This window comes from Leopardus geoffroyi, chromosome A1, assembly GCF_018350155.1.
Source record: "Leopardus geoffroyi isolate Oge1 chromosome A1, O.geoffroyi_Oge1_pat1.0, whole genome shotgun sequence".
NCBI classification, from domain to species: domain Eukaryota; kingdom Metazoa; phylum Chordata; class Mammalia; order Carnivora; family Felidae; genus Leopardus; species Leopardus geoffroyi.
The window spans coordinates 50519177-50538954 of record NC_059326.1 but is presented as its reverse complement, the minus strand read 5'-3'; the positions used below and the strand labels follow the sequence as shown (position 1 = coordinate 50538954).

The 19778-nt window shown below is 39.0% G+C and overlaps 2 long non-coding RNA genes across 2 annotated transcripts in view; both read right to left on the bottom strand.

Moving 5' to 3' along the window:
* The window catches only part of LOC123598783, a 29280-nt gene extending 11549 nt beyond the window's left edge, over positions 1 to 17731 (bottom strand). Inside the window, exons 1-2 of the long non-coding RNA XR_006712782.1 lie at positions 17721 to 17731; positions 9253 to 9257 (exon numbers count right to left, since the gene is read on the bottom strand). This is a non-coding gene — a long non-coding RNA (uncharacterized LOC123598783). The remainder of the gene's footprint in view (positions 1 to 9252; positions 9258 to 17720) is intronic.
* The window catches only part of LOC123598795, a 314546-nt gene that overhangs the window by 74685 nt on the left and 220083 nt on the right, over positions 1 to 19778 (bottom strand). The gene's annotated exons all lie outside the window — the stretch shown is intronic.

Sequence of the window (19778 nt, the reverse complement as noted above, 5' to 3'; positions counted from 1 at the left end):
AAATACAAATAACACTGTCACTGTTCAAAATAGCAGAGCAACTAATAGTGATATCAATAACGACAACAGTGAGCAACATTTACTAGATAGGTTTGCTGTACAGAATTCTAAGCATTTTACAAAATTATTGTAATAAATAAGGTGATAAATAAAAGGCATAGTATGTTAAATGGGAATATAGGCTGAGCAAAAAGTCAGGCAAGGACAGAGTAGTGCTTGTGTGTGTGTGTGTGTGTGTGTGTGCATGCGTGTGTTAGGTATTTTCAATTAAAAAAGGTGGCGTGGGCAGCCATATACTCAGTATTTTGAAATGAGCTACTGTTGAGAAACTATTAGGAACAAGACATTAACACTAAAAGGATGATTAAACCATATGCCTACCATTAAGGACATCACAGTCACATAGGAAACCAGAGACACAACACCATGATAATAATCTGATGTGGAAAGTGCTAGAGCAAACATTTATAAAATGCAGCTGGAGGCACCTGGATGGCTCAGTTGGTTGAGTGTCTGCCTCTCTATTTCAGCTCTTGTTATTATCCCAGGGTCATGGGATCAAGCCCTGCGTTGGGCTTTGCACTGAGTGTGGAACCTGCTTGAGATTCTCTCTCTCCCTCTCCCTCTCTCTCCCTCGCTCTCTCTCTCTCTCCCCCCACCCCTTCTCGGTCTCTCTCCCCCCCTTCCCTCAGGCCTTCTCCCCCACTCATGCATTCTCTCTCTCTTTTCCGAATAAAATGTACTTGGGAGCAGGTAGGACAGAGCATTTAATTAAAGGAGTGAGGATGAGTAAGAAGTCTGGAGAAAGATTCTGAAGTAAAAGATTTGATCTCAGAGCTGAGATACATACAAGGAAGCAGAAAGTCATTTCAGGCAGATAGAATAGCATGTGGGCATTCTGGAAAGAGCAAGAAGGGCAACATGGCAACACACTGGATGATAGGGGCAAGGGCACGTAGAAGAGAGAAGACAGAGAAGGGAGGTTGGAGCCAAAGCATAGCTCAGGGTAGTATCTACAATTTTCTGAATACTTAATGACATTTACATTGAAGTACACATGTCAGCCTCATTGAACTTTTGTAACATCCATATGAATTTAGTATTGTTACTATCCCCTTTTTACAGATGAGGAAACTGAGGCACTGCAAGTTAAGTGACTTGCTTAGGGTCACTCTTTAAGGGGGAGGCCTGGATTCAAACTAAGGCTCACTTGTTCCAGAACGCTGTCTTTTCGCTTCTCATGCCATGCCGAATCCCTCTTTGATCCCTGCCACAAAGGAAGTGCAGTGTAGAGGTAAGTCTATGGACCAGAAGCTAGAATCCTAGCTCATAACACCAACTTTTCCATAACACATAGGAATCTTTGTGGTACTCAGTCCCACTGTGTGTAAGGTAGAAAGATGCTAAGGCTCTTTCCATTCTAGTTTAAATGAGCCCTATATCAAAAGTCTCACTTGTTTTGGGCTTCAAAATAAAGAAATACCTTTTCCCATACTTGTATTATTATGACAGGAGCTCTAAGTGGTCAAATAATGAGAATTTGCCCTTCCTGCAAAGTCCCCACACCAGCCCATGGCTCACCGTGGCTCTCTGTGTTTCTGCTCTGTGGCAGTGCCTCAGTCTTCGGTCCCCTCACGTGGACACAGCTCAGCTGCCCCCAGTGCCTCACTGTCCTCTGCTGGAGACAGCCTCAAAGCCCTGCTCTTGCCTCAGGGAGGAAGCCCTGTTCTCCCTGTTCCCTGAAGCAGAGCAAAAACCAATCTGGGGCTTTTTAAAGACCCTTTACTGAAGGGTTCGAGATAAGGAGAGAATAACTGTAATACAGAGTAGCATCCATTGTACAACAGACCCCAAAACCAGTACCTGAATGGGCTGTTGGACCTTCAATCCAGGTCAGAAACTCCCGACTTGCACCACAGAGCTGTCGGTTTTCTCCTGTCCTGGGTCCTGAGGATATCTTTCCTTTGGAGCTCAAATACATAATTTTTTTTTTAATTTTTTTTTCAACGTTTATTTATTTTGGGGACAGAGAGAGACAGAGCATGAACGGGGGAGGGGCAGAGAGAGAGGGTGACACAGAATCGGAAACAGGCTCCAGGCTCTAAGCCATCAGCCCAGAGCCTGACGCGGGGCTCGAACTCGCGGACCGCGAGATCGTGACCTGGCTGAAGTCGGACGCTTAACCGACTGCGCCACCCAGGCGCCCCTCAAATACATAATTTTTAATTGTTTTACTCTATATCATGTTTTTGGATGGAAGCTTTAGCTAAGCTTGCCATGTTTTGCGATCCGTGAATACAGTTTTAAGTTCAACACACCACTCTCCAAGAACTATTTATTATAGTTCAAAGGTTAGCTGTTTTATCTTTATTTCACCTCACCTTCTACTGCATTAAATGTCAATTCCTTCCACATGGATAAAGTTATTCAAAATCTATTGAAATACTTTAAAATTATAGTCAGCAATATTTTTCTTCCCTTTTCTTTTTGCCCCTTAGTTTTGAAAACACTCCTGATTTAAAAATAGTCAGAAAAAAAAATAAGAAGAGAAACTTAAGGGGGTCTCTCCAAGTCATGATGGCTCTAGCTCTTCTGTCCTCAGACTGCTGCAAATTCATCATTATGTGTCAGCGACATCTAGACCTTTTCCACACAATATCCAGGGAGCTGGGTTTCGGGCACTGTCTTACTAAAACTTGACTAAATCTACCTGGTCAACACAGAAGTGTCAGACAATGACCATGAGCTTGGAATGTGCCTTTATGTTGCTGCTTTGGGATTGGTTGGAAATAAATGACTCATGGGTTAAAAACATGAATATGTAAGTGAAATGGAAGTATTATGTGACCTTGGTCTGAGAGCAGCATTTTGTGAAAATTTCAGCAGAGTTTTTAGCAGCGGAAGAATGAAAAAAGGGAAACAATTCTTGTGCCAGCTTGTTGGACCTTCCTCTGTTCCTAACAAGGAAAACCATCTATTTTTTTTTTTTTACATTTATTTTTGAGAGACAGAGAGGGACAGAGCACAAGTTGGGGGAGGGGCATAGAGAGAAGGAGACACAGAATCCAAAGCAGGCTCCAGGCTCTGAGCCATCAGCACAGAGCCCGATGCGGGGCTCAAACTCACAAACCCTGAGATCAGGACCTGAGCTGAAGTCGGACGCTTAACCGACTCAGCCACCCAGGCACCCCGAAAACCATCTATTTATTGTGTTGTGCTCTCAGCCTTTTGTCTGCTCAGAAGATTCAAGCACCTGAGCTCTGGGCAAAGCTGAGGACAAACAGATACTCGAAGTTAATATTTATTAAATAATTGCACTTAGTGAGTTCCCACGGAATGCCTTTTATGCTCTAGACCCTGTGTAAGTCATTGAGAAAACTATGTTAAGAAAAAAGCCATGATTCCTGCCCTTAGGGAGTTTGGTCCAGTGTGAGAAACAGATGTATATAAAATGACCACACAGATGTATAACTTACCAACAAGTTAATTCATAAAATTTGGTGCCTATCAGAGGAAAGTATGATCCTATGTTCAGATCCAAAGAAGATTTTCCAATTCTCAAAAGAGAATTTAATTTTAAGTTTTAAATATTAAATTCTGAGTATACAAATACAAATGAAGAAAAAGAGAAAGTCAGAGTAGCACAGAGGGCCTTCTATTAAGTGTGTTGGTTTTTAAAGCACATGTACGAAAGATGAGAAGGAAAGTCCACATCAAGAATAAATAAACAGGAGTATTATGATACTTCCAAGCTCTGTCTCAGGAATGTTAAAACCCAGAATGAACTAAGACTTGAAAATAATGGCACAGAACTGAAAAGGCTTTATTTTAAGTATGTTTGGGCAAGAAGAATAAAAAAGGAATAGCCTCAGTGCTTGGAACAGATGGTCTAACACTAACAGATGATAAAAATAAGACAAAACAATTCAGCTTTTCTCTACCTAAGAGAAAAATCTTCAAATTGGAAACAATAAGCCAAATAAAATAGATTAGAAAACCAAACAGTAAATGGTAAGACTTTCTAGATATTTTAGATGAATTTTTATCAGTAGTCCAATTACATTTCAAACTTTACCTATGGACAATATTAAATATTAAAGTAAGTGTGTCAAATATAAGAATATGAGCAAGTGTTATCCTTACTTTGAAAGGAAGAAAGAAAATTTAAGGAAAAATAGTTCATTTGACATTATGTAAAAGTCTGGTTTAGTTATCGGTGATCAAGCAGATGGATTTTGGGTACTAATAAAAAATATATTAATAATTAGGGGTATTAATATCAGTTTTAGGTGGAAGAAGTTATGTTAAAACAACCACATTATTTTTTCCGCATGCTTATGACACTGATAAATCAGAGAAAGAGATCACCATTCATTCTCCTTGTTAAATATAGAAAGTAAGGAAAAATGGGGCAGGGAGGGAGAAATGAAGAAGGAGAGAGAAATGAAGAGAGAAACAAAACCTAATTTGCGGATCCAGAAAGCAGACCTAAAACTAATTAGTAGAAGTTACCATGAGGGACACTTTGGATGAGTAAAGAGAAGGAAACAGCATTTATGTTTTCAGGCATTACCAGGTGTTATATGTAGCAATTATATAACTTATTTCAATCAGCCCCAACAACTTTATGACGTAGGCATTTTATCTCTTTTCTAGATGAATGAGTTAAAGTCCTAACCATCTGCCATACAAGCCAAGTTTACACAAGTAGAAAGGGACAGAACCAAGATAAATAATCACGTGTCTTCAACTCCACAGTCCAGCCCTTTGCTCTTCATCACTGTGCCTCAGTGCCAAAAAGTCTTCTCACCATAAGAGAAGGCCAGCAGAACCAACAGGATTTTTGTAATTCATTTGATATGAGAAGCAAAGGAGAGGGAGGAACCAAAAAATGATATCACCATCATCTTGTATCATCAAATCAAAACGTTGTATACCTTGGGGCACCTAGCTCACTCAGTCAGTAGAGCATGAGACTCCTGCTCTCAGGGTCATGAGTTCAAGCACACATTGCATGTGGAGCCCACTTGGGAAAAAAAAAACTAAAACAAATAAAAAATCTGTACACCACAAAGTTAACCTATGTGCTATGTGAATTATATCTCAATAAAGCTGAAAAAGGAAAAGAGATGGCCACCGGTGGAATGGTCTGCTCTCTGAGGAGAGGAACTTACTGACAGCATTTTGCCTGGATGGCCACCAGTCAGAAGAAACAAAGAGGAACTTCATAGGAATTGGGTGAGGAACTGAACTAAATGCCAATGAAACAACTCTTCTAACTCTAAGGTGTTATATTTCTGTGACTGCTTTTATTAAGGTCTGTTAACTTCTTTACTGTCATAACCCTTCTAGAATATTCAGTTGGTCTCAGATTAACCAAAAGAAGTAATAAAATTTCAGTAGAGATATTTTGGGGTAGGAAAATCTCACCATCAAATTATACCATGTAGGCAGCTACCTACATATTCTTGGTTGAGAAATGTGTGTTTTGATTCCAGCTCTGCTCTGCTTCTCTGTATGACTAATGGCAACTTGCTGTATGTTCTATTTATATACCTTCCTTGTAACATTTATTACTAATAATTTAATTTGCAATTTAAAAAAAGAAGTCTTAGGGCACAATAGGTTTTTTTAAACCTTTCTTCCTACATATAGAATAATATTTAACATATAAACTACACCAACTCTTGTATGCTTAATTTATAAGTCAGTATATAAGTTACTGAGTGCTGCAACATAAAGAAAATATCAGAATCTCCTAAAAGACAGAAAAGAAAAATTCAGTAAAAGTTAAGCTGCCACTTTGTCTTAAAAGCCTGAATTTATTTTTTAGCTGTGGGTCATACACATCACTTCTTTTTGTATTAAAATAATAACTAACCTGCAAATGAACTCTACATGTCTTATTTTTCAGCTCACCTCACCAGTTTTCACCGACCATATTAGTTACATCTGCTTACGCCCTCCTCTTGTACCTAGTTACTACAATTCCATTCTCTTTCATTGCAGAAGGTCAGATGGATATAACGCTGGCAAAAATTCTTCTGGAGAGCAGCAAATGGCTAATGTTAAAACAAATTTGAATTAACCAAGTTGGAATCAAACTGGGCTCTAAAGATTTTCCTATTCTAGTTCAAGTTGGAAATCCATACTTATGAGGAGGATTCTCATCCCAAGAAGAAAGTGATACCTCCTCCCCTTTTTCATATCCTAAAATGAAGGAAGGGGAGATAAGTTTTTTTCATACTGGAAAATAAACTGTGTAATCCCTGCTAGGCATCTTTCACATATGATCATATTTAATTATCACAATAACTCTAGCAGATGAGGACACTGAGGGGAGAGAAGATAGGTTACTTGTTGCAATTATAAATCTAATCAGTGGTAAAGTTAGAACCTGGTCAGGATGAGAACTAAACCAGTGTCTTCTTTACTACACAATTCAAAAAGGCTTGCATTCTATAAAACTTGGTATATTTTATCCATGGATTCAGCAATACAGTTCTTCTTTTCTTACTGAAAGCCTACAAAACTGAGAGAGCAGGAGGGAATTAGGTTCTTGGATAAGACATAAACACTGGAGTTATAATAGCTCAGAAAACAAAACTGGCTCTGGTGGTATTCTGTCAGCAATAGTAACAACCAAAAAAGTAGGCAAGTCAGTGCTGGTGTGGAATATTAGTATAGAGACAGACCACAGCAAAGAGCTGAGGTGGGACTCCCTTATCAGAGTCAAGTGAGAGGCCCTCAGGGTGGTGGAGTCAATGCTCTAATTCCAGGGAAGGAGGGGGACAAAATTAAGTCAATGCTGCAGGGCTCTGTTCACTTACTGGCGGTTCAGACAGGGTCTCAGGACTAGACAGAGACCAAGAACTAACAGGGAAAGAATGTTACCAGAGCAAGAAGGTATGTATCAGTTCCACAGTGGCATAAAAAGGTACAATGGAAGGTGAGCTTTTGGGGAATGATCTAGGAGCATGACCTACTTCTGAGGCACATCAATATGAAGATGGGGAGTTAAGATGGAGGTAAATCTTACGTGTGTACCTTTGCAGGGGGCTAGGGGTTAAAGAGAGAGGCGGTGGCTCTAAAATCAGAGCTAAGGCCAAAATAAAATCTACTTCAAATCTACTCCTAGGAAGTCCTTTAAATTAACGATAATATATAGTGATATTTACACATTGTAAGTCTTAGACTCACTAAACTAGAATTGAGGAAGTGAAAGAAAACATTCAACAATTTGAACCAGACAAAAGTGTTCTTGCTCACCTTTACAATTTACTCAAATTTGTTTTAGTTTTAACCTCCTGTGATTTTAAAATATGCTAACAGATTTGCTGGTTGTTGAAAGAATTAAATGTGATTGTGGTATGATAGCTTTCCTTATATTGAAATCTTAAATTTTAAATCAAATAGGGAACATGTGGTATTGCATCAATATGTCAAGACTGTCTCAGAGACAGATGTGTTGGTGAATTGTGGGAGCTGTCAGGAATATAGTCTTCAAGGAGCTAGCTGAGGATGACTGAAACAGGGAAAACAAGGTACCTGAAGAAGATGGATGGTAGATCACATTGGTGGTGATAAATTTGGTCATAATCTCTTTGCAGGAAGTAGAGAATCTTTGTAGCTTTGGCAAAAAAGTTCTTGAATCACAAAGCACTCCCCTATAATAATCACAGGATATAACATTCTAGATATATTTGTTCTCTAATAATTGTATCACACCTATCAATTTCTCATCATAAACATATATAAAAATGAGACTATAAAGTAATGGTAATAAGTGGATGAATTAACACGCCAAAATATGCACAATCCAAATAAACATAGTGACTTGACAGATAATGTACAAATTGTTTTTTTAATGTCACGTGTCATTAGAGAACTACTTAGCTTTTAGCCAAAATTATTTTAAAGGTGATATAATTCAATATTTTGTTCAGGTGGATTTTGGCCAAGAAAAAATCAATCTTCTCTCAAATACTAAGGATACCGTACCAATTGGAATACTCCAAAAAATGTGTGAAGGCATTTTAAAAAACAAAATCCCAAAAATGATCATTGGAATTGGTGCTCCTAAGGAAAATACTTTCACAAAGCCCTGGAACAAAATCCAGCTTCTTATCTTCAGAAACAAATACATGATTTTATGAAATGCTTCTATGACGCCAACTAGTAAACTTTCCAAAAGCTTTCTCAAATCAAACCACAATTGAATTATGTTCTCCTCCAATCTACCCCTGCTTCAGGATTTTGAATGCCAGGAATGATAGACTTTCAACCTCTATGAGCAATTGGACTCAACGACTGGCTCAAATCACTAGCCTCGGCCGACTACTATGGGCACACAGAGACACTATTCTATATCATTATTTATATTCACTTGATCTTTACTTTATTCTGCTTTATATTAGAGGTGGATTTCCATTTTCTTTCTACTTGATCATATATCTTAGAGATCAGGATCTACGATTAATAGCAAAAGCAATTATTTGTTGAGTGTCTAGTCATGTTGCAGAGCAGATCACATGAATTTTCTCCTTTAATTTCTTAATAAGTTGACAAGGTGGTATTATTATTATTCCCTTTTACTTGTGGAAACTGATGCTTGGTTAACTATTTTGTCCAAGTTTACATAGCTGGTCAGGAGGAGCAGAGATTGAAACTAGGACTTCTGTCTAGAATAAATGCATGCATGATAGAAAATTTCCCGCTGTCCTTATCTTGCCTTAGGGAGAGGCTGTGAATATATTAGATAATAAAATGTGATTACTGTAGGAATCTACCTTTCTCTGCTTTTAATGAACAATTTTGGCTAGAATGTGTTATATGATAATGGGACATGTCTGGAGTGTGGATTTTGTCTGACACAAACAGACACCCTCAATAGTCAAGCTCAGTATTTTACAACAATATTTTATTTCCATTTTTTAGGTCTTTTAAATACTTATTTTAAGGCATTTTTTTCTTTTTTCACAGAATGCTGCCCTCAATATTTAGTTCTTGGTTCATTTCTTTCTTGCTTTTCCCTCTGAGGATTTTCTAGGCTTTCGGAAATTCTTAAATCCTGGTTTAGCTCTGCTCACACTAGGCCTAATATTATTTTTCTTTCCAATTTGCAAGTGGCAGCTGTGTTGGGGAGTGCACCTGCTGACATCTCCATTCCTACTTTATCGCTCTTGTTAGCATGCCAAAAGCTACCCATCATTCATACAAAGTGATCCCATTTCTACACCCTGCCCCCTCTACACACACTTAAAATTAATTGAGTGAGTTATTTTAAGATAACTGCAATCATGGACTCGGCATTTATCAAAGTCTTAAGATAAATCTTTTAAGATCTAAATGACATAATCCTTATTACTGCTTAGACTTATCAAGGATCAAGTAAAAATACATTACAGCATGTTGTATTCACTGTTTAAGTCATTAGTCCATGTTTCCAATTCCACTTTTTAAATATATTTTATGTGAAGGTCTAAAAAAGATTTTAAATTCGTACTTAGCCATCACATTAATGGCATTCCACAGGGTAGCATAGTGGCTAAGACTATATAGCCTTTTGTACTTTTCAGCACAGTTGATCTAATTCTCACCCTACTCAATCACAAACTGTATGTCAAGCTTCCTCTTTCCTAAATCTCTATTTTCATCTCAGATGTGAGCACATTGAGGCCTTGTATGAGATAATGAAACCAAAGGGCTCAGTGCCTGGAGTACTCACCGCTATTTTTCCCAAGTCTACACATTTCTCCCAGACCTATGGCATTAATATCATTTGATTTCTGTGGATCCTAGAACTTATGTGTCTTCCCTGAGTTCAAGATTCACATATCCACCCTCTACTTAAGATCTCCACTCTGGTGTTGGAGGGACATCTCAAATTACATATCAAAACAGAACTGATATCCAACCTCCACTCCCCATTGTGCTAACTTACCTCCTCGATTCAGCAAATTAACATCATTCATTGTTGCTCCGGCCCATGTCCACAATTTCTTTTCCCCTGTATTCCTTATTCACTTCCCCAGTAAGTCCTGTGGGCACTACCTCTTAACATATCCCTAATCCTGGTCACTTTCCATTTTTTCTGTCACCACCCTTTGGCTTGGACTGCTATGACACTCACACAACTGTTCTCCCCACTCCCCCACAGAAGACAGAAGAAAGCTATAAGATATTAAGCTGAAGCAAAGAGAATGACAAGCTCAATGCTATGGATTAGGTCAGAGGTTCTCAAAGTGAGAAATGCTATATTTAAAGGTCTGGATTTGGAGTCTCAGCATCTCCTAGGCAACTGAACCTACCCCAGACCTACTGAATGAGAATATCTGAGGGTGAAGACCAGCAGTCTGTGTTAACAAACCTTGCAGGTAATTCTGATGCATGATCCAGTTTGAGAACAGCCAGCTTAGACTGCAAGAGACGGGTCATGCTATTATACTAGAACAATGCCAGAGAGGAGGTGAGAACACCAGAGGTTGTGTTGGCTTCCATGCTGCAGTGAGTGTGCAGTGTAAGGAAGGACCTGTCATGGAGCACATGCCCAGCCCTCTGTCTGTCCTGTGTGGTATAGTGGCCAGGCCACAGGGACAGAGACCACAGAATGGGGAGTGCCTTACACAGGGGACACAGCATCAGCTTCCCATTCTGCATCATAAGCAGTTCCACAGGGGAAGCAGTCTGGCAGGGCAGAAGAGAATCATGTGGAAACAGGAATGATACGCAACTGTCAGCTCACAGCTATGAAGAAAATAGTCAACAGGGTTGACAGCTGCCTGAGGAGCAATTCCTGAGCCCCACAAGAACCCTACTGCAGACAAAATTGTCTTGGAGAAGGCAAGAGTTTCACCAATTATTCTGGTTGAGGCTGAAAGAGCAGAAGTTCTTTATCTAAGGAAACAGTTTTCAAATGTTTCCCAAGGGCCCTGCATTTCTAGCTCTCGCTCAAGCACCTGCAACCTTCTTCCCATTATTTCTTTACCTTTTCTCTTTCCCTCACCCTCCCCCCCTTTGTTTATTGGTCTTTTTCTTTCTCCCTTCCATCCTTTTCTCATAATATTATTAAGTTGAACATCAGGCAAGGAAAACAAATGCTTGACATTAGATGATTCCATTTGGTGTTGCTAGAAGATGACCCCAAACTTCCTCTCCTTGAGGGGGCTCAGGTGGTCTTCCAACATCACGGCCACCAGGTATCAGTGCCGCTAATGAACCTAATCTGACCACTCTGCTTATAAATCTGGTCTGTCATCAAGGTGAGATTCTGTCCTCAAGGCCAACAAAATGCTGTATCTCTTCTACCAGATCCTCAGTGTTTACATGGATAGAGAAGGGAACACCTGAAGTTGAAAGGGAAAGTCATTCTTCATATTTAAGGGACAGGGGAACCTCAGGATAAACCTGAAACCACAAAACCACAAGGATCATTTACTACAGTTTAATGGGAGAATGTTTAATCTATTTTTTAAAACTGTGGTAAGAACATTTCACCTCGCTTTCTTCAGTATGCCTTCTATCCTAACACTTATTTGTGTGACCTACTGCAATGTTCCAGAAGAAACCTGCAGGTGTTCTAAAGGTGCCTCCACTTGACACCACATAGATGTGGTTTTCCCCAAATTCTCTCACTCTCCCACCAGAGTCTTCCAGAAAATGGACCTAGCTTTGCTTATCTTTGAATGTTTAGCCCAATTCCTGGCAAATAGTAAATGGTCAATAAATATTTGAACTTAAATGTCATTTTTGTGAGGTGTGTTTTTTTAATAAATTCCAAAAGTAATTGATTGTCTGCAGGCAGATTACTTGACTTTGTCCCCATTTTGTACCCTCTACTCTAGACAGGCTGACATTCACCCACTCAGCAAACATGATCCTCTTTTCCACTTCCTGACTATCCCTCATATTTTTTACCCCTATTAAGAGACTGTGCAAGGTATTTTATAATTAATCTGCTAGTCAGCTATTTTACTTACAAAAGTAATTTTGCAAAGAAGAATAACTTTATAGATGCGCTTAAATTTAAGTTAATCTATATAATTTTTTGAAACCATTTGAATCTGTTACAACAAAATGGGTAAGATCTTAGTAAGGAGGTGAATTTCACACTGGTTATATTTTATTTAAATTAAGCTCCTATGGCAAAAATAATACGATGTATTATTTATTTTTTGTAATATAAATTAGCTCAAAACTTAGCAGATTAAAACAATAAATGTTTGCTATCTGACACAATTTCTGAGAGTAAGGAGTCTGGGAGTGGCTTAGGGGAGTGCTTCTGGTCCAAGGTCTCACATGAAGTTATAGTTAAGATGGCAGCCAAGACTGTGGAAGGCTGAGGGCAGCTGCTGTGTCTACTTCCCCAGAATGCTCTCTCAGCATGGTAGGAGGTTTCATTTCTTTGCTGGCTATCAGAGGGAAGCCCCAGTGCCTTATCAGATGGATTTGTTTGAAGGAGAAGGTAGACATTTTTGCGTGGTAGGGTCTATTTTCTCTGAAATAAGAACCAAAGTTACCAGCTAAGAATCAAAGCAAGGAAAATGTGGTGGAAATTAGAGAGAGGATAAAAGGTATACATGACTGATCTATAAAAGTAGGAGAGTGAGTATAATGGGGAAATGGAGAAAATTATTTAGGTAACCCTGGGCAGATGACTTAAGGTGAATTACCGCAGATTTAAAGATCTGTCAGAACAGTTGTGTGATTTTCTGTCTTCATAGTCATCTGCTCAGGTGCAGGTACAGAGTACATGAAAGACCAGATTTAACTGGGTTGTTTTTGCTAGTCCACAGTGAGAGGGAGGGAAGAGCTGGGGGTATACATGAGATGTATTTGTAATGACTGGCCATGGGGATTAAAATGGTTAAGTAGGTGACTGAAAATATGAGAGAGATGAGGAAAAGTGAAAAGTAGGGTAGGATCAGGAGTTTGTGAAAAGGTACTAAGGGCTTTGAGAAATCCCTGGAGTTGGGGCAGTAAAGGAAGAAAGCTAAAAGGATGACAGGTATGTGTTAAAGATTAGAAAGGTGGGGCGCCTGGGTGGCGCAGTCGGTTAGGTGTCCGACTTCAGCCAGGTCACGATCTCGCGGTCCGTGAGTTCGAGCCCCGCATCAGGCTCTGGGCTGATGGCTCAGAGCCTGGAGCCTGTTTCCGATTCTGTGTCTCCCTCTCTCTCTGCCCCTCCCCCGTTCATGCTCTGTCTCTCTCTGTCCCAAAAATGAATAAACGTTGAAAAAAAAAATTAAAAAAAAAAAAAAAAAAAAAAAGATTAGAAAGGTCTAGGCTGATCATGGGAGTGGATGTCTCAGAGTGGAGGATGAGACGTTTGGACAAAAGAGTCAAGGATCTGGAAGTCAGTTTAAATTTTTTTTTAATGTTTATTTATTTTTGAGAGAAAGAGAGACAGAGCATGAGCTGGTGAAGGGCAGAGAGAGGGAGACACAGAATCCAAAGCAGGCTCCAGGCTCTGAGCTGTCAGCACAGAGCCTGAAGCGGAGCTTGAACTCACAAGCTGCGAGATCATTACCTGAGCCAAACTCTGATGCTTAACCGACTGAGCCACCCAGGCGCCCCTGGAAGCCAGTTTATTGGAGAAATCATTAGTAAGGATGTCGAAGTCCCAGCATCAAATTTTGGGAGTGAAGATATCAATGAAGGGAGAAATGGGAATATTGACCAAAGCACTTAGAGTTCAGTGGGTCTCCTTAGTAACCAGATGGTGGGTTCCAGACTGATGGAGAGTTGGCAATACACAGTGGGAGCAGGTATAGAGGGAATAATGTTCTTTTCATTTAACACACAGTCTGATGAGGCACCCGTGAGACATCCAAGTGGAGATGTCTAGCAGGCAGCTGGATAAACAGGACTGGTGTTCAAAGGAGATCATCACAATGGAGTCATATATTTGAATATCCCCAGCATAGAGAAGGTAGTGGCAGTTATGAGAATAAACAAGGTCAACATGGGAAAACACACAGACGTGGGAGAGACAAGAAAGAAGGGAAGAATGCTGAAGGACAAGAACATTTCAATGATATGCAAAGGAACAGGGAGAAAAAGTAGGAATAAATGAACAGAGGTAGGAGAAGTCTCAGAAGAGAATGGCTTCATAAAAACTAACACTTGGCTCTCTGTTGGGGGATACCAAACCAAAAGGTTAAGGTGAGTTTGAGGGGATAATAAGGACACTTAAAAAAAAGGTAAGTGAGAAGAAACTGGTTTTAAGCAGTCAGGAGTGACTGAATAAGTAGATGGATAATTTGAAAGTCTCACCATCTTCATTTTTTTTCCTGATCTTTCCTTTGCAAAAGCTAAATCATCAGCCTATATTAGAAAGACGAGTGATGAGGCTGGCTATGACATACTGTTGTAGCCACGACTTGTCACACTTAGGGACCAGGTGGATTTCCATAGTGCTGGTGTCTAGAAATGCGGTGCTGAGTTTCATCAGACCATGTCATCTCAGCAAACAGTGATGCTGTCATTTGTTTCGGAGCACTGAGTTCAGTGTGTGTTCCCTTATGAATCCTGCTGAGGTGCTCTGAAATGTCAGCATAAACTGGTGACAGAAGGCCATAGATATCCGTTCCCTGCTGTATTTCTTTAGTATTTCATATGCTATCACATAGTCTGAGTTATGGATTAAAACCCAATAAACTCCAGTTTTCAGATTGTCATGAATACTAATATTCAAACATGGATGCATAACATTCTGAAGAAGGTCTAAGGAGATTATTAGGGGTTAATAGACAAAGCCAATTTGTTTGGGGTCTGTAAGCTCCATCTTTCTCAGGTGTCAGATTTGGTCTTAAAACTTCACATATTTCAGGGGCACCTGGGTGACTCAGTCGGTTGAGCGTCTGACTTCAGCTCAGGTCATGATCTCACGATCCGTGAGTTCCAGCCCCATGTCGGGCTCTGTGCTGACAGCTCAGAGCCTGGAGCCTGCTTCAGATTCTGTGTCTCCCTCTCTCCTTGCCCTTCCCCCACTCATGCTCTGTCTCTCTCTGTCTCAGAAATAAATAAACATTAAAAAAAACAACCACCTATTTCAGGTTTACTGACACTATTCTCTTGGAACTCTTGTTCAAAGGTACTTTAGGATATATAAACAAATATGGTTTCATTTTGAAGTCAACCCTAAAATATCTGTACAAGTCCTGTAAATTCTCCAGGAAGTCCCCAGACAACCAAACTAGTTCAAGTTAGGACAATAACCACACTAAATTCACTTATAAACCTGAAGTACATAAGAAAACATAGCTTGCAAATTTGTTATGTCATTACCATATGAAACACTGACAATTGCCTTCCAAATAAAAGGTGCACCACAGGATAACATTCTTTAAGGAAAGATTAATACCAGACATTAAAGCGTTAATACCATTTAACAGATACACATGTAAAAACTATTTAAGGAGTTAGTGGCCTTTCTAATTAATAAATATAATATATTTTCAAGTAGTGCAGTCCATGGAAAATATTTCTATTTTAAACCCATGGAAAACAATGTTTTTAAGTATTGGAGAAAACAATTTGACTCACTTTCTTTGACATGTAGAAACTGAACAACACGTCTTTCCTTTTTAAGAAATTACTGTTGTATTTACTCAAGAGAATTATTTGACCCTGAATTTTGCTCAGTTTTTGAGTAGATTCCCAACATATAAGCATTTTCCTTACAATTGCACTGATTTTTCAAGACTAAATTTCTTGGAGTCTGCATATTTTCATCTGCACAGTCATAAGACACACAACTCAGATTCCCTTTTTACTGAATTTTGATGAAAAACAAAACGTTTTTATGTGGAAACTTGAACTAAACTGTCTCTACAATCCAGTTTTACTAAAAACAGTCTGTATCCTAGAGAACAATATTATTCTTGATTAACAGATACAGCTGTCTGATTAGGCTGGTTTCTAAAAGTCGGGCTCCTCTCTGATGGGATATGGCAAGTGAGACATTTTCAGAGTGCACTGCACTCTTAAAAGTAGGTAGAAGGAGGATAGACAAGAAGCAGGAAATCCTAAGTGATGGATCAATATAATGACACAAAAGTGATCTCACACATACATTTTCTACAATAGCTCCAGGAATGTTCTGCTATTTATAGGCTGGAGTTCTAATTACTGTCCATTAACTTGAAGATCCCTACCCTGACCAATCACTGGTCCTATCCTCCACTCCATTATAGTTAATCCTCTTTGTCCTTCAAGTAGCTGACAGAGCTTGAAAGTAGCAAGTCTCATTTTACAATGTATTTATCTGTTTTTATGTCTACCACCCTGACCAAAATGAGATCCCCTACAGCAAAAAGATGGCCTTACTAATTTTGTATCGCCAGAACCTAATAGGGTTTACATTGGGAAAACCTCCATAATGCCTGTATAATAAGACACATATTGTGTCTGTGGGGGGAGGGGAGATGCCTGGGTGGCTCAGTCGGTTAAGCATCTGACTTTGGCTCAGGTCATGATCTCACAGTTTGTGAGTTGGAGCTCCGGCGTCAGGCTCAGTGCTGACAGCCACTTCAGATTCTGTGTCTCTCTCTCTCTCTCTGCCCCACCCCCACTTGTGCTCTGTCTCTCAAAAATAAATAAATGTTGAAAAGAAAAAAAGCAAATTGTGTCTGTGTGTGTATGTGTATGTGTATGTGAGAGAGAGAGAGGGCATATACACACACATATATGCATACACTCAAGCATACACATGTGCACACATTATATAACAATATATGTAAATATATTTATAATGGGATACTAAAATACAGAACTTCCTGCTTCAGTTTTAACTAAAGCTATAAGACAACAGGTAGCAACAATCTCCTATGCTAAATTACCTTAAAAGGACATTCAAAAACAATCAAAAACTCTAATTTCCCGAGACATGGCCCCTTATAGCCACATTAAGTCTATTTAAGCACTAAAGCAGAAGAGAAGAAGAAGAGAGAAATTAAGGAGAAGTTTACTTTAGAGGGAGTCCTAAGGGTTTTGCGTCCACATAGGGAGGAAGATGGAGACTTTTATCTCATCTCACACATTGTGAGGGGACCTTTGAAGAAATCACTCGGAGAAGAGGATATGTGGTGCCTGGATTTTGAGGATGCAATGGAGGGATGTCTGGCTCATGGGTGCGGTGTTGGCTGAAGACTTATGTGGCACTGGAGCAGAGGACACCATTTGGCAATAAGTGCATTTCCACAAGGTCAGGCTAAGGTGTGTGTTCACCAGCTGTATAAATCGCAGGAGGGATATCAGGTGAGGATTGTTTTCAATAATACTCTCCAGGAGGGCTTCCTGTACAGGGCAAGGAGACCTTGGCAAAAAGAGGCATAATATTAAGAGTAGGCATCTTCTGCTGTCAGCCAAGGCATGGCACCCTGATATCAAGAGTATTGTAGTCAGAGACATGAAGAGGGAAATCTGAAGAGGCTCACCAAGAAGGCGAGTATCAGCCATGGCCAAAGACATTCAACGCCGGATACATGAGTTTCAGTCAAGTGTAATCTGTTTTGCCAGACTGCAAACAAGAAGGAGCCCAGGGAGGCCAAAAGCTGGGCAAATAAAGTCAGAAGCAACAGGTAGGGATGCAAAGAATTGGAAAAGAAGCTTACCAAGGCCCTTTTTCTCCCCTGCAGGAATACAACTGGAAGCAAGCCCTATAGTTAGGACAGAGAGAACCTTGAACTTGGAATAAAGCTGAGATATTCAATTATCACTCTGAACTGCATATTTTAATTACTAAATGGAGACTTTTTTGACAACACACATGACCAGAGGATTCTGATTTTTCAAGAAGCCCCAAAAGTCATGAAACCACTCCAAAATGTTATATGAGAGGGAAATAAAACAGTCTCCCAGAGTAGGTTTTAGCAGTCAAGAGGGGAAAAATAAATTTGCATTCTGATTGTATCCTAGGAGTCCTAACTGCTCAGTGTAAACTCTATACATATGATTCTCACTCAGTGTGGGGAGATACATTCCTGTGTAGTCCTAGAACTTGAGAAATTTACTTAAATTATTTCTCCTCCAAGAAGCTATTCATAATTATGTTTAATCTCTCCACTAGCCCTCTACAGACAAACTACTCTTACATTTGTATGTGCATACTAATAAGTTTTTAGAGCATTACTATCATCTGTAAAATCTACCTGTGTTTATTTTATTCGTGAATCAAATAATATAAATTATTTTAAAATAAAAATTTAATTAAATATTAAGAGGGAGGACCAAGACATTCTCTAACCAAAACCTTGGTCCTCTTGATCCTGAATAAGTGGCTTCAGATAATTATAGGGTGTTCACTACAGGAAATGTTTTGTAGAAAAAATATTCAGGCTGACACACTTCCTACAATACTGCTTTCCTAGACTCTGAGCTCACACTTTCTTATCACTGCTTACCATCCTGTGTTTGGTTTTTTCCTCCTAATTCACACATTGTTATCATTTAATGAAACAAATCTATAACCCCAAAACATTTGAGATAAACAAAGCTGATAATTCCAGAACTTAAAAAAAAACCTTGAATCTTAACATGATTTTAGGATATAAATTTTGATTCCTTTAAAACATTATACACACAATACACACACACACACACACACACACACACACACACACACACACACACACACTTTGCCAGAGAATGTAACTACAAACGTTCTGTTTTAAAGTATTTCTCAAAGGATTTGTTTCATAAAGAAAGCATCTATTTTGCATATAATCTTAGCGCTGAGGCTACATGTCTTCCCTGGGGAAATAATTCTAATACACAATTCCTTCCCAAACATGTTTCTTGTGTTTCATCTTTTAATTCAATCTTTCTGTTTTCTGTCCCATTGTAACAATACAAATCCAGCTCCCCCTGGTTTTTATATCACTTAAGTTAACCTTACGGTTGCTTCATAAAACTTATCATCTCTACAAACTTTCTCCAGCCCAACCACCTCCAATTTCCAACTAAAGTGCAAAACTAGAAATAAACAAAAATTTATCTGCAGGCAGACAGAAATATAGTTTAGCCACAGAACAAATCTCCAAACTAAAGAAATAGGTTAAATATTTTGGGGGAAGAAGCTTATCATGATGCTGAAAGACCACTCTAATTTCTCAGGGGTTCAGGCTTCATGCAATATGGAGTATACTAACACATCTGCCAGACCTATGCCTCTTAAATATTTCTCTGTTAAATGCCCCTAGATTACAATGAATCTCTCTGAGGTTAAACAATCATTATTGCTCATATTCTCAGTTATTGAAAATGATACATGTTAATGAGGGAAAAATTAAATCTGCTCTTGCTTTATTTTGTATATTTAGGGTATAACACAATGCCTGGTATATACTGTTGCATTTTTGAATTATTTTTTTTTAAATTAAAGGAAAGTGAAACAGCATAATAAAGAAAACAATGTAATAAAAGCTTTCAAATCCCAATACACAAAATAATCAGTTATATTTTAGAGAATTGCCCCCTAGGCATCTCTTCATGTATTTTTATGATATGTGTATTTTATATCACATTTAAGAATGAAATTGCATAAAGTGTATATACATTTATACTGTTTCCACAGTTTCATTTAAACGGGATCCCATTACACAAAGGAGCCACCTTCACTCAACAATGGATGATGGCCAAGTCTTTGGCATCCCTAAGGCAGGGTTGGACCTAGGCAAAACTGTAAATTTCTCCTGAGGTTTTTCAGTTTCTCTCCTTTCCTTCTTTCTCTACTGTCCCATATAAACCTAGTGTCAAATAAGGATCTAATATAGACA